General features: G+C 42.1%; 1 pseudogene; it reads left to right on the top strand.

The window, feature by feature from the left end:
- The first annotated feature begins 7,917 nt into the window (after positions 1 to 7,917).
- The window catches only part of LOC143389830 (uncharacterized), a 192,430-nt pseudogene continuing 184,848 nt past the window's right edge, over positions 7,918 to 15,499 (top strand).

Here is a 15,499-nt window from a genome sequence, read left to right as displayed (position 1 = left end):
CATTGTCCTACATGTATCTTTAACTTCAATAAAACATTTACATGAAAATGTTGCATATTTTGGGAAGGAGCTAAAGGAGCTGTCAAGTTTAAAGTTGTTCAGTCTCAACAGCATCTGCCAAGTACATGCTATATGGGAAAAGAGGTTGTCTCTTGTCTCTGAGTGGTTAATATCTACATGTTTTTTCATAAAGGTGCCCCTTCTTAGCATTTCATAAGTTTTCTTTTTCTTTTCCTAATGAAAGAGGGGGAAAAGAAGGGGCTGGGAGGGAGATGTGATCTCTAATCTGCTTCAGTGGCTGGCTGTAAAGTCAGTCACAAATGATCTCGTCAGTTCTAAGGGATGATATGGGAGCGATTAAGAGTTTATCCATTTATTTCTTGCAGAATCTTTTCTTTTTTTTTTCCTGAGCACTTACTTTATGCCTCTATTGTTGCAAATGCCTGAAACACTAGGGTGAATATACTGTATTTATGCCTCAAGAAATTTTCCATCAAACAGAAAGAAATTGGCATGTTAACAAAATTACAGAAATAAAATGTTATAGGGGCTGTAACAGAAATATGCATAGAGTATAAATTATGAGTAAGAAACAGAGGGAGAGATCAGGGCCCCTTAGTGGGTGGTGTATAGGAAAGACGTGTAGAGAATGGTACTCTTGAAAGAGCAGAAGCTACCAGGGTTGCATTTGGCTAGAACTGAGGGACAACCCAGAAGGTTTTTCCAGAATGAGAGAATATCAAGGGCAAAAGCACAGAGGTATGACTGAATTATTCAGGCAAGTTTGGGAAACAAAGATATTTTGCCCAGTTGGAAAGATGGGGGTTGGAGGACATAGATTATGATGGCTTCTCCTAGCAACCTAAAATATTTAAGGGCCTTATTCTATAAATAATGTTGAATAGAAGAGCATCATCATTAGAGTAATTTCTTGGAGAGAGCACTATAACAGAAATCTTTAGAGTGTTGAAGAGAATTAGACTGGGGAACACAGACTAGCCAAGGGGACCTCTGCAACAATACCTATAACAGGTGTGTGGGGGTCTGCAACAGAGCAATGGGAACTTGACTAGAATCAAGGAGCAAGGGCTGTTATGGTGGTGAGATCAGCAGAGATTTGTGCTATAGTTTGGATATAAAATATCTTCCACAGGCTGATGTGTTTAAGTCTTGGTCTTGAGCCTCTTGTGCTGTTAGGAGGTGGTGCATAATGGGAGGAAGTTAGGCCACTCTGGGCACACTCTTGAAGGGGATATTGGGACCCCAGTCTTTTGTTATTTTTTCCCCACATCTCCTACCCCTCACTGACCCTATTACAGAGACTATCAAAAAAGAAACAAACCCTTCTACTCATGTCTTTCAGACCTTTGCCACTTAGAGGGTGGTTCATTACCCAGTAGCCCTAGTATCAACAGGAAGCTTGTTAGAACTGCAGAAAATTGGGCCCCAGCCAGACCTGAATTAAACTCTGCATTTTTACCATGATCGCCAGGTGATTCTTGTGCACATTCAAGCTGAGGAACCCTGCCCTCAAGCACTACTTTCTCATGGTTGGTTGTACATTGGAATCAGCTGGAAATCTTTCCTAAACACTTATGTCCGGGTCCCCAACCCCAGGGATTCTGATGCAATTTACCTGGGGAAGAGGGGGTTGGATATCAAAATTTTGAAAAGTATCCACATAGGGTGACTGTAGTCGTTTTTCTGAGATTGGGGGAGAGTCCCAAGACACTGAATCTTCAATGCCAAAAGAACATAGTTAGCTGAGAAGAATGAGTAATTTGTTGTATCCCTGATAATGGTAAGTTGTAGACAAAGTTGAAGCCTGCTGCTCCAGAGAGTGCATGGCAAAGGATGACAATATATAATTCTACTATCCTGTTTATATTGCAAGTCCCTTAAGGGCAGAAATGGCATTTAAAAATTCTTTTGGGGCAAGGTTCAATGGGGCAGGTCTATAATCCTACCTATTCAGGAGGCCAAGGCAGGAAGATTGCAAGTTTGAGGCCAGCCTGAGCAATTCAGATGAGACTCTGTCTAAAAATAAAAAATCAAAGGCTGGGAGATGTGACCTAGTGACAGAGCACCTCTGGGTTCAGTCCTCAGTACTGTAAAAAAATTCTTTTGACATGTCTTATAGTTGTCTCTTGGCAGTCTAGGGGGATTGATTCCAGGACCCCATTGTGGATACCAGAATCCAAGGATGTTCAAGTCTCTTATTTAAAATGGTATAGTATAGTATTTGCATATAACTCATACAATTCCTACTGTATGTTTCATCTTCTCTAGTTTATTCAGTGATACCCAATACAATGTGTGTTATTCAAATAGTTGTTATTCTGTGTTGTTCAGGGAATAATATCAAGAAAAAAAGTCTAATCATGTTCAGTCTAAATGTGATTTTTAAAATATGTATTTGTGCTTTGTGGTTGGTTGCAACACGGATGCAGAACACATGAATATTGAGGATGACTGTACAATATTTTCTTACCAAGTCTCTAAATAATGCTTATCACCAACATGGTGTTTCTCCAAATGTTCTGTATTCAGATCCTAGTTTACAATTTTTTTAATGGGAAAGGGAGTTTATAAATTTGACACTTATATCTGGAGGCAAAAGTACATAAACACACATCTCACTCTCCAGGAGATCTTTGAGTTCTCCCAATAAATGCTGTTGAAGTTGACTTTGTCAGCCAACTGAGACACTCTACTCCTAGATAGCTCCATGTACCCAGCTCAGCCCTGGAGCTCATGTCTGAATGGGGACACTAGCTCTCAGGTTTTGCTTGTGTTTCTTCAAGACTTGGAAGAGATGACTAATGTGTTTATATTCAGTTTCCCAAATTCCACACATATACAAAGTAAAAGTAAGTATACTTTAGTCTGAAATCTGATGTAGCAGTATTATGTGCAGAGGACACATGACAGACAACATACAATGCAATATTTAAAAGTAAGCCTCAAGATCAATTCCTGAGTTCATTACCAATGTTCTTTAATCTAGGCCTCAGTTTTCTTATCTTTAAAATGGGGATACTAAAGATACCATACCTGTTTTATAAGCTTGTGAGAACTAAGTGGATTCTTATGTACACTATCTTTAGAATACGCTTGAGTCTTAGCAGGTGGCTCCACCAGAGGTAACTGTGACTTTAATTCTCCTCCTGTCTACTTTGTTTTCTTTGACCTCTTGGTCTTTCTTCCTTTATTTTGTGCATCTCTGGGATTGGAGATTTGGGACATTACTGAAAATGAAAGAAGGAATAGTTGAGGACAAAAGAAGACACAACTCAATTTATAATCTTTCAATACTCAGGTTTTCTGTTCACATGCTGTTACCCATATATGACTTTCTAAAATGTCCTGATAGAAGCCCACAATTTTGAGAATTTAAGATTTCATGAAATTAACAAAATTGTGAAAATCTTATATACACAAAAAATAAGACCTAATAAAAGTCGGTGGAACTGGTTTGAAATTATGAATTCTTGACTGACAAGTTTAATTCTTGTAATAGTCCATCTTTATTACTAATGATGATGAATATTTTACTCCCCACAATCATATTAAAGTTTGTAAGCAGTTTGTCCTTCATTGTGTCTCTTCTGCAATAGGCAAAGTTCAAGGTTATAATGTCTATCTCATTCTAAAGTCGACCTAGCATCTTCCCACATTTTAATTTTTTTTTACTTATTAAAAGCACACTTAATTTTCTCAGAATTGTTTTAGATTCTTGTTAAATTGAGAAGACACTACAGATTTTAGTATTTACCACATCAGGTTTTTCCTATTAATAGTATCTTCTATTAATGTATATTTATTACAATCAATGAACCATACTTGATAAATTATTGATAACTCAAACCCATGCTTTATTCAGTGTTCCTTAATTTTTACCTAAGGTCTTTTTCCTGTTCCAGGATATTATTCAGAATGCCATATTACTTTTACTTTTTGTGTCTCTTTAGAATCTTCTTCCTGTAATGATCATCTCTCTTTTTATAATAATTCCTTTGGATTATCCACTATTGTGATTATGAAATGAATTCACGGATAATATTCACACTCAATTTAAAACTCAATGTAATGATTTAAATTATAACAGAGGAGGAATAAAAGGTTATACATAATTAATGTGCATTTTGCTTTTATTTTAAATGTTCACTCAAAAGTTATAAAGAAGTAGTTAGGTATTTGTACCTACTTATAACTTTAGAAAGATGACAAAACTCTGCAATATTATTGACACTTTCCTTCATTTTTAACATTTTGCAACAAGAACTGAATAAACGTATTTAGATACACATGGAATTACTAGGCAGTTATGCATGTGACAGGCACAGATGTGTTGGTTACTGTCTCAGATGTCATGAATGGAAGTAGCTTCAGTGTCTTGATTTTCTTAAGTGGAAAACAGTACCATCTTTTGTAGACTTTTATAGTAGATGTATTTCCAGAAAATTCTGTGTATATTCAAAAGGTAAGAACATTTTTCACATTTATGTGTAAAATAGAGTTAAAGTCCTAATGCAATCTGAAATGCATTTTAACCAGAACCTAAAGGTTCAATGTGACATATGAAGGCCACATGGTTTGTACATAATGGTCTTACATTCTGGGCCACCTTCCACTAAATGCCAGTGGTCCCCTCCTCCTATCATTGTCATAACCAATGAAAGCACCTGCAGTTTTCCAAAATGTCCCCTAGGGGGTGGTACTGCTGTGGATTGTGGTGCTAGACAGTTTAACAGGAAGTGTTGGTTTCTTTGTGAAAAGAGTTCAGCAGTTGCTGAGTGCCAGAGACAAGGCACACAAAAAACACTTACCAAGGTGCCTGGTACTTTGTATGTTTTCCAAGAATGTAGTTAATTTCTTCCAGTTAATCAGTAGGGTTGTTTGGGAGAACATAGTATCCTTGGCATCCAGGTAGATGTGTGTGAGTGGGGAATGCAGATCAGACAAGTTCTGCCATCCCTGACTCACACATGAAATAAGCAATGAATTATTAATCACTTACATTTGGAAAAGGGAGCTCCCAGGAGTGAGCCAGAGTCAAAGAAATCTTTCTGGAGAGGACAATAGTATCTTATTGAACCAGGGAAACTGGAACATTAAGGAAATATACTTTTACCCCATGAATAAAAAATATAGCTCCTAGACCCTTACTTCTCAAAATGTGTTTTTCAGACCAGTAGCACTGGCAGCACCTTGGGGTTGTTAGAAATCTCAAAATCTCAGCCTCTATCTCAGTCACACTGATTCAGACTCAGCATTTTAGCAAGAATCCCAAGTGTTCATAGGAGCAGAAAGGGTGTGGTATGTTTCCCCGTCCAACATAAGGGTCAAGACTGACACCCCTATAACAAAAGACAGGTTAATAGGAGAAAAACACAACAAATTTATTTAATCAACATTTTATGTGACACAGGAGACTTCAGAAATATAAACCCCAAAGCCTAGGGGAACTGTTGATTTTTATGCTTAGATTTAATGATGAATGGACAGCCGTGTTTGAATGTAATTGGACAAAAGGGCATGAGCTAATGGTAATCGACTGGGGAAACCCAGCAAGAGCTTTCTGTTTGCATTTTTCTTGGCTTCTCTCCATGTTATTCCTTCCTCCTGGGTACAGAGCAGGACTCCTTCTGGAATAGGGTTTTATGAACTATCAGACAAGGTAGGTCAGGGAATTTATATTTGGTAGCTCCTACCCAGAAGGGCTGAAAAGTTAGAATAACATTTCTAGGTTTTATAGCTTTAAATATTTTTTAGTTGTTGATGGAACATTATTTTGTTTATTTTATTTTATATGCAGTGCTGAGAATTGAACCCAGTGCCTCACACATGCTAGGGAAGTGCTTTACCACTGAGCCACAACTCCAGCCTTGTGACTGGTTTTGAAAGATTGGAGAACTGTTCCAGTTTCTCTGAACCACCTTGGGGGAAGAGGAATTCTATTGTCTCTGGAATGCCTAGGGGAGAGGGACAGGGAAGGAAAGCAGGAGAAAGTAGGGGAGAAGTTCAGAAAGATCTTATTTCTAAATGTTTTTTTCTTCAGTTCAAAGTACTAAGCATGCAAAGACTTTGGGGTATTGTATTCTGAGATCCAACATGTGCATCTGTAAATTCAAGTTTGAGTTTCACTGGACTATAATGAGGAACCAGAAGAATGAACAATAATACTGTTTCATTTTTTGTGAGAGCCTGCTGTAGACCTGGTGTGTGTGTGTGTGTGTGTGTGTGTGTGTGTGTGTATGAATGCAGAAGAGCTACAGGGTCCACACTGTGGAGAGTAGTTAAGTAGTGAGAATGACAGTAGTAGTAGTTCCAGAATAATCTACACCAGAATGTGAGTGTGTGTGTGTGTGTGTGTGTGTGTGTGTGTATGTGTTTCAAAGATTTCTGACTAGACTTCATCTGCTGAACTAGAATTTCCAAGAGTCAGGAAGAAATGGGTATTTAAATAAACAAACGATAAACTCACAAACACATGAAGGCTGGGGATGTAGCAGTGGTAAAGCCTGTGCTTAGCATGCTGAAGGGATGTTGAATCCTGGTTCCATCCTCCAACAAAAGAAAAAAAACAGATGTCTGTCAGAATGGGGAGAGGAGCTTTACAAAATACTCATGTCAAGATTTCAGCCCAGATCTTTCACATCAATATGATATCAAATATGATATCAGAATCTCTAGCAGTTGTGGAGGCCTGGACATTTTTGTTTAGTCTCCAAGCGTTTCTTTGAAAGTCATTGACTACATGACCAAAGGGAACCTCTATAAAACTCCTCTCAATAATTTATATAAAGAAATAAAATCAAGTGTGTGTGTGTGTGTGTGTGTGAGAGAGAGAGAGAGAGAGAGAGAGAGAGAGAGAGAAAGAGAGAGAAGTGTGTCTGCAAATATATCTGAAGGATTGTCTACTTCAGAGGACAGAACAAGGATTAGTGGGTAGAAATTTTTAATGTTTTAAAGTCAAACAATCATAGCGTTTTCCTTTTTCTTTTGGGGCAAGAGGGACATTTGAAATGACCTAGATCAACTCTTAGTTTGTAGTTGAAGAAATTAGTGGTCAAAAGATAAAGGAAACCAAAATCAACTCCTAACTGATACTGATTAACAACAATAAAATGAGACTCTCCTCATTTCTGTGATTTTTCCACTTCATCACAAAGGCATTTAAATTCCACCCTGATTTCGATCACAAGTAAAGCTGAAATGAGAAAGGAAACCGGTTACTCTTAAAAAAAAAAAAAAAAAAAAAAAAAAAAAACAAAACAAAAAAAAAAAAAACAGGGCACATTCCTTTAAAAGAGGAATTCGCAATTTAGAGTACTCAGATTAAATTTGGAGACTGATATCAACCTAAAGATGAAATCTAGACTCTAGAGCTTGGATGTTGATACCATTAAATGCAAGCTCAATCTGTTCAGCCGCCGGCTCTCCTCTGCGCCTCTCCGGTCTCCAAGAGAGCAGGTGTCCGCAGGGCGTGGACTAGACTATGGCTTTGTTGGGGAGACCAGTGCGACCGCGCAGGGGTACCAGCTCCGGGTGATAGGAGGTGGAAAACAGGGATGGGACTGGGGCAGGCTGGAGAGACTTTTAGGAGGATTTTGAGAGGGAGAAATGAGCTGGTGAGGGAACAGGTTGAGAAAGACAGAGTGACAGGTCGCAGTGGGGAAGCAGTGGGGTCCAAGTGTTTTCTACAGCGCTGTTGGTCCATCAGACTCTCTCCACCTCTTGGCTAAGTTGGTGCTCGAGAGAAACTGAGAGGGGGAGTTAAAAGCAGGAGACAAACAGGCTTTCGGGCAGGTGAACCCCGTTTTCTCGGGATGGATGGCGAGTGTGGTGGCCCAGGCAGGCAGGAACCCGGTTCGTCTCCGAAGCCTGTAAGGCTCCAGAAAAGAAAGATGCCAAATGTGGGGCGCTGCTCATTCTCCTGTCCCCGAGCTGCAGCTGGCTTTGCGGACGGCAGAGGAATTGGGTCTGAAGGGTCCTTTTGGGTACCAATCCGTCGCACGGGAGGGTCGCATCCCCTGTCACGACCTCGCTAAGTACTACCCAAGCCGCCTGCCTCTTCCAAAGATACCAGTAGCCCCTCTATCTTCCGCTCTTCTGACCAGAACCGGTCCCTTGCTTTGTGCACCGACCTCCGTGCACCAGCTCAGGCGCAGCGCCTTGGGGCGGGTCCCAGTCACCCACGCCTGCCCCCAGGGGCGGAGCGCAGCGGCGACAGCGTGGCCCCAGCCTCCGCCGCCGGTCGCGCTAGCCCCGCCGCTTGCGGACCTGCCCCCCATTCCCGCCCCCGTGCACCTCCACTCCGTGGTCCCTGCCCTCCCTTCCTCTCCACGCGGTCTGTCTGTCCGTCTCTCCGCCCACCAGAGCCGCGGTGCGTCGCATTTCTGACTCTAGTCTCTGCTGTGCTCATCTCCGCCACCGCCGCTGCCGCCTCTGCCGCTGGGATCTGGAGCCCCACGCCACGGAACCGGCCTCGGGCAGCGAGCTCCGCAGCCCCTCGGGCCCAGCAGTCCCCCCGCCGCAGCGGGGCCAAGCGCCTCTGGTTGCCGCCCCCAGCCCGGGCCAGCTGAGCAACCCGGCGTGCGAGCCGCCGCACCCGAGAAGGAGCGGCAGGCGCGGATCAGCGAAAGCGGCCAGTTCACCTACGGACTGGAGGATCAAGGTGAGTGGGCACCGCCCAGGGCCTCCCGGACCCCTACCCCGCACGGGGCTCGTTTGATGGGGAGCGTGCTCAGGGCCTGCTTCTCCCTACTTCTGGGTTGAACCTGGGCGGGCGCCTCAGAGCGTGCAGGGGCACGAAACCAGGACTTCCCTGGAAAGGCGCTGAGAGCTGAGGGCTGCATCCCCACCTCCGCGGCCCGTGCTGCCTCGGTAGCGGCTCCTTTTTGCAACCCTGAGAAGCCAGCTGCAGGCCCACCCCGCCTGGGCGAGCTCCCTTCTCTCAGCCAACCCCAGCCCCTCCGACGCCCGCTGGAAAAGTTTGCTGTAGCCGGTTTCTTTCTCTCATTTTTTTTTCTTTTTGCCTTCGTCGTTGAGCGCTCCCGGGGGACTGCAGGGCCCGCTTATCTCGGAGGGACCTGGGTTCCTTACGTCCCCTTTCCAGATCCTTATCCTGCCCCCGCCGGCTACCTGGGAAAACTTCCTCCTGCGGATTTGGCCTCGAGGTGTTTTCTCGGTGACCCCCGGGACTAGGGAAGCGAATCTCGGCCAGGACTGCCGTTGGACTCCGGCGCCCTCACCGGGACCCCGGTTTCCGTAGTCAGCCCTGCTGTGTGGAGAGGGGGCAGAGGGTTGAGATATTTGCGGGGGTTTGGGTCACTAACCTCATCTGAATGGAAGCCATCGAATCTAATTTCCGCAGAGCGCCTTTCCAGCCCTTTCAGAATCCTTCCCAGGACACTGGCCTTACACTCCGCAAACACCCTGAGAGGCCGAGCTCTACCTCTGACCTACAACCAATGTCCTTTTTGAGTTGCCCGCATGGAACGCCAGGACTCTCCTGTTCATTCCCGCGTTTCTTTCGTCTTCCTCCATCCCTTTTTCGTTTCCTTCGACTTGGATTCCTTGTGGAGAATGTCCAGCTCTTGGCTGCATTTACACCTTTTCTGTTTCTTGCTGCTTTCAAATTGGAACCCTTGAAAAGAATCAACGGTTAAACCGCAGTGGCCGAAATCGGATTCTTGCAGCCAGGTCCTCCATGGGGAGCCAGCGCTTTGCACCTCCACCCCCTTTTCTTGGAAGCTTTATTTTGTCGGCTCTGGAGGGTTTATATATTTTAGTCTTAGCAGGTTTCTGTCCTATTCTTAGTCTCTCCTGTACATTTTTATTCCGTTTTGTGTTGGGATGCACGATCTTTCTCCGTTAGAAATTCTAAACTATAGCATGTGAAATAGTGACATGGAAACAGTGATTTCCGTGGAATCCCTAGAAATGCTCTGCAGGAACTGGAGCTGCTCCGGTTGCAATGAGTTCAGCACCTAGATTGTGGTCTCTCCCCCTCTTCTCACAGAACTAGATATCCTTTGAGACCTGACGACTGGTGAATTACCAGCACCCTGCAAAACTTAACATTTTACCACAGGGTGTGTTAAATTACCTTTGCCCCTCTGTAATTAATAGTGTAGGATTATTTTTTTTTTATTTTGAAGAAAAACAAAAATCTGTGTTGAGCTTAATTTTGTAGCAAGGTGGGTCATCTGTAAGAAATGGCCTGTTTCTGCCCACCAGGCCTGTTTCTCCCCACCCCACAAAATTATGGTGGAGGGAGTGCTAGGGTGAGTTAATATTTAGCATAATTTTGCAGCACATGCTCAAGTGTAAAAAGCCTTTCTGAATTTATTCTCAAGGTTATTTGACAGTGGTCAACTGAATTTTATTTTCTATTATATTGTAGCCTGAAAGCATGCACTGTTCATAAACTATCACTGTGTGACAGCATTAGATATCACACACAGCCTCTCTGTTAGAATGAATCCTGTCCCCCCAAGAACCCAGTGTCGTGTGCCATTGAGAGCTAACTGAAAGTCAATGTGACATTCTTTTGTTTGACACACTCCCGACAGCAAAGAGTTAATGATAAGTGAGTCATTTCAGATAAATAAATCAGAAGGTTACCTGGGGAGGATTATTGTGATATTTTGTATTTGTGTTACTTTTTTTCATGTGGGGTTTCATCTTTCCAATATCAATTTTTGTTATCCATTGGGAATGGTTCCAGTGCTGCTACTTTTTCCCAATGGTGAGAGAATTGGAAAGAAGAAGTCTGGGCAGTTGGTAGCTTTGCAGCTCTCAGCCCTGCCAGGTTGGCTTTCTTCTGGGCCTACATACCTGTAGAATCTGAGGGGATGAATACTCTTGATGTGTACCTATATTTGGTATTCTCTTTTATCCTAACTTTCTTCTGAGCTATTTGGACCCTGTTGGGGACCACTTCACACTGAAATAAAAGCATTGCTTTATAATCTCTGTGTTGGAATTTTGAAGACATTTTGCCTTTAGAAGTGACATGGGCTAGTTCCTAGACACCTTGCCATCTCAGAATGTCAGTACTGTAGTGCCATTTGGTTGAGCTTGTGGTTGAGAGAGCAAGAGCTCTGTGGTTTAAGACCTCAAAGGAATTAAATACACACACAAAAAAATAGGCCAAGTTTGTTTAAAACATTTCTACCTCCCACTTTGAATGCTCAGTTTTCTCTCCATTAGTGTTTTCCCATCATTCTGTCCCAAACTTTAGGGTGTGGTTTAACCAAAGAGTAATATATTTTATTATTTCTCATTAGTTTCCTATTTAATAAAAATTCCCCTTCCTGCAGATAATTAAAGTTTGATAGACTCTTAGAAGAAAGCAATGGGAACTAATTGATACTAGTATGGCTTAAACCTCCCACTTATATTTGTATCCACCTCGGCAAAGAAATTGGTTCTTCATTAATAAAGACCTATGCTTAGCATGAAGAGAACACCAAATTCCAAATATGTGAAATTTAAATGGAGTTAGAAATTCTGATGTGGAGGCCAAGCATGAGTAGGGAGAATCCAGCCCTGCTTGCTCTGCTGGCCCATTCTGCCTTTCCACACTAGCCTTCTTCTACCTCTGAAGACCTCTGAAGCACAGCTTCCTGAGCACTTTAGGAATTCTCACCACATCTTTGTAACTTGTGAGTGCATATGCATCCAACATGGTGTCCAGGAACCTGAGTGGACTATTCACTTATGAGCCAGGTTGTTAAGTTTTCATGTTCCACTTCTCTTTGAGTAGTACAAAGTTTTCCATTTTTGGTTTTGGCTACATTTTTAAAGGGAAAAATAAGCTTGAAATAAAGAAAACTTGGCCAGAAATGGGGGAAGTCTTTCCTCTTTTGGTTAGTGTTCCCATTGCAATTACTTCAATTAAAAATTTTTAAAAGGGGCTGGGTATGTGACTCAAGTGGTAGCACGCTTGCCTGGCATGCGTGGGGACCGGGTTCGATTCTCAGCACCACATACAAACAAAGATGTTGTGTCCACCAAAAACTAAAAAAATAAATAAATAAATATTAAAATTCTCTCTCTCTCTCTCTCTCTCTCTCTCTCTCTCTTTAAAAAAATCTATGAAGTAGTTAATGCAAATGTAAATTAGTATGATTGAACCATTCCACCATGTATACAATAAATATATATAATCTTTAATTTTTTTTTTAAATCTTGTGGGGAACGCACACCAAGAATCAGATCTCGGGAGGGACCTCCAGACCTACTGATAAGAACACCCAACTGCCACCTTGGCAGGCAGTTCAGCCCATATCACTGTCATCTGAAATTCCTTTCAGGGGAGCACTGGTGGGTGAGGTATTTGGATGGGTCCATATGTGTGGTCCAATTAGGTATATTATTGAGTCCAACTTGCTTTGGAAGAAAAAAAAATGTTATATGGCAGAATGGAAAACTCAGATCATGATTGTGCCTCTTGTAAAACTAAATTTGCTTTGAAAAGAAACCTTGTTTTTGCCCCCAGTGGATCAGCATCTTGAAATCATTCCTGTCCATATACCTACCAAATGACCTGCTTATTTCAGTCAATACTTAAACATTATAGCTTTACTTCTCCTGAAAATCAATTGGCTTGGAGGAGAGGAAGATCTTTCCATCATTCGAGAAAAGGAAAAGAAATTATTGGGGTATGTGGGATTTGCTTATTTTAGGTTATGACTTCACCTGGAGACCAGGGTGTTTATAGTTAACAATTAGAATTGGGTGTTTTTCCAGTAGCTAAGGAAGAAGAGACAAAGGGATATGCTGTCTTTTCATTTGTAATCACCTATACCTAGGGTGGAATTTGACAAGAGTGAAGGTTTGTCTTTTTCCCATCCAAGTGCATTTGTAAAGGAGGTTTTGGGGAGACTTTTACAGTGAGATGATGGCAATGGTGCCTATACTTGCCATTTGTATTCTCATCTATCTTTTGATCATACATAAGCCCACAGGTTTCAATCATTTAAACATCCTCTGGGCTGTCATTAAGCAGCCTTTTCGACACTGCCGCTTGCTTTGCTGAGTGTTGATACTTGGGTCTGGGAAATAAATGGAACAGAAAAGAAGTGTTAGCAGGGTCCTTGGTATAATTTTTGAACAGGATGTGGTTTTGGGCAATATTTGGGCTCAGAAAAATGATACCCCAAATATGGCACTTTGGCATGCTGAGTCCTCTGAAGGACCTTTAGAAGCAAAATATCTTCTGACCATCTTCTGCCCTTCTTCCTCCTGTTTCCCCTTCTCTTCCAAGGCAAAATTATTTTTTTTCCCCAAGGCAGGTCACAGAAACTAGATTCCTCTTCCCTAAACTCAGCCATAACACCAAGCAGTATTACTCTAATTTCTGCCTGCCACCTTTCCGTGTCACACACCACCTTTCTGCATCACAGCTGATCATAACCGAAATTCAATGTGGCCACAAGATGTACCTTGTCTTATGATAGCAGATCATATGACCTTCATTCCAGAAGGGGTCCTGCCCCACACCCAAGAGGAAGAAATGCCATGGAGAGATACCAAGAAGAATCTGGACAGTCCTTGCTGAGTTCCATACTTGGTTTACTACCATTAGCTCATATTATTTTGTGTAATCACATTTTTTTTATGGTTGTTTTTCACCCAATCTAAGCATAAAAATACTAGCTTTCCCCCAATCCTTGAGTCTTCATTTCTGCAGGCTCCTATGTCATTTAGAACTCTGAATAAATACATTTGTTATGCATTTTTTCCCCGTTAACCTGTCTTCTTGTTGGCAAGTAGGCCATGCCCTTTATCATAGGTAAGGTAAAGTCTCACACCCTTCCTGTCCCCATAGCAGCTAAAGGTTTCATGTGATGGCTGGTCAGACATAAGAGGCGATGTGTGGGACTGATATATCTCACACTGTGATATTTTACAAATAGGCCTGAGCTTTGGCTACCAATTCCTTCATTATTTGGAACTGGTGTGATAAGGCTGCTCAATCTCTAAAAGGAATATTGTGGGTTATTTAGCCAAGAATGGCTTAAACAAGCTTGTGCTTGGGTAGAACACATGACTGAAAATTTGATTGTTTGTGTAACTAAGAGATGCCACTTATGACTTATTTCAAAGGAGAACAAAGAAATATAAATCAGGATCACACTGAGGATGTTTTAATCTTTGAACCAAGGCAGGTGAAGCTTGGGCACTGCCTGGGATTTGTCACAGATGTCTGTTGTCAAGGACTCTCAATGTGCAAAACAGGAGACAAAAATAAAATCTGTCTTACACATGTCCTACCTAAGAAGTTCCCTCCTTAATTTAAGTGGAACAGTTTTACTCCACTTAAACATTCTGAGAATTTTTGATGTGTTTTTGGTCCAAAGGAAGGAGGACAAAAAATGTGACATGTAATTTGGGTTGATGTTGGTTGTAGTTAAAGAAAAACAAATTGGGTATTTCTTTCTGTTAATTGTCAGAAGGTGTGGTGAGGGCTTTTGTAGTACAGGATTCTTTGCTTTGGGTAAAACCAGTCCTCCAGATGGGATTGTGCTGTTGGGTCAGGGCAAATCAGTACCCACAGGCCCAGGAGCCTGAATGATTGAATGTTGTACTGTTTTTCTGATGGAAGGACCTGGTTGGATGGAGCAGCATCTGCCTGAGAGACATGAGTTGATGCAGGGCAAGGAAATGATCTGGTGTGATATCAGGGAGTGTTAGGGGTCTGTGGAGTTTTTCTAAAAAGGACAGCTGCTATCACCTTGCAGAAAATACATGCCTCATATTGCAAATGCCTGTGATTTCTCAAGAGATGCCAGAATGCTTGATTTTTTCATGTGAAATCTCCTAATTGTGAAAACACAGTGTGGGCCAAACAAAACGCATCTTGGCCCATGGGCTGTCAGTTTGCAATCTTTGGATAAGAAATTGTAGCTCTGGCTGTGGGTTTCTTAATAAGGAATCCTTTCTCCTTGTTTTTGTCAGGCTTACTAGAAAGCAGCACCCGGCTGAAACCTCATGAAGCTCAGAACTACAGAAAGAAGGCATTGTGGGTATCCTGGTTCTCCATTATTGTCACACTGGTCCTTGCAGTAACTGCCTTCAGTGAGTATCAGGAGTCTGCTGATCAATACATGCTGGTGTTGCCTGTCTCTAACCCTGTGGGATGTAGTTTTTCTTTTACTTGACTGTTATTGATGAGTAAATTTTTTTTAGATGTTTGGATCGTCAGGGTACTTATAAATTAGTAAAATGGCTTCTCTTCTCTGCAGAGGGAAGAGGTATTATGACAAAGAAATGGAAAGCAAAGCTGAGAACCTTGGCTTTCATCAGTATGCTGGTTTGTGGAAGTAGATTCTGGCTGCCAGCTGAAGAGTGAAAATATATATTCTCTTGGTGGATGCCTTTAGCTTGGACTGACATGTGACAAATATATATCCTTGAGCTTTTGAGTCTGATGCAACAAGATGAGTGCAATATAGCAGTGAGCCCTCTCTCTGCCCCCACCAAT

The sequence above is a fragment of the Callospermophilus lateralis genome, unplaced genomic scaffold (genome assembly GCF_048772815.1).
Source record: "Callospermophilus lateralis isolate mCalLat2 unplaced genomic scaffold, mCalLat2.hap1 Scaffold_66, whole genome shotgun sequence".
Classification (NCBI taxonomy): domain Eukaryota; kingdom Metazoa; phylum Chordata; class Mammalia; order Rodentia; family Sciuridae; genus Callospermophilus; species Callospermophilus lateralis.
Note: the sequence above shows the minus strand (reverse complement) of the source record. Positions and strands in the feature narration are given on the sequence as shown.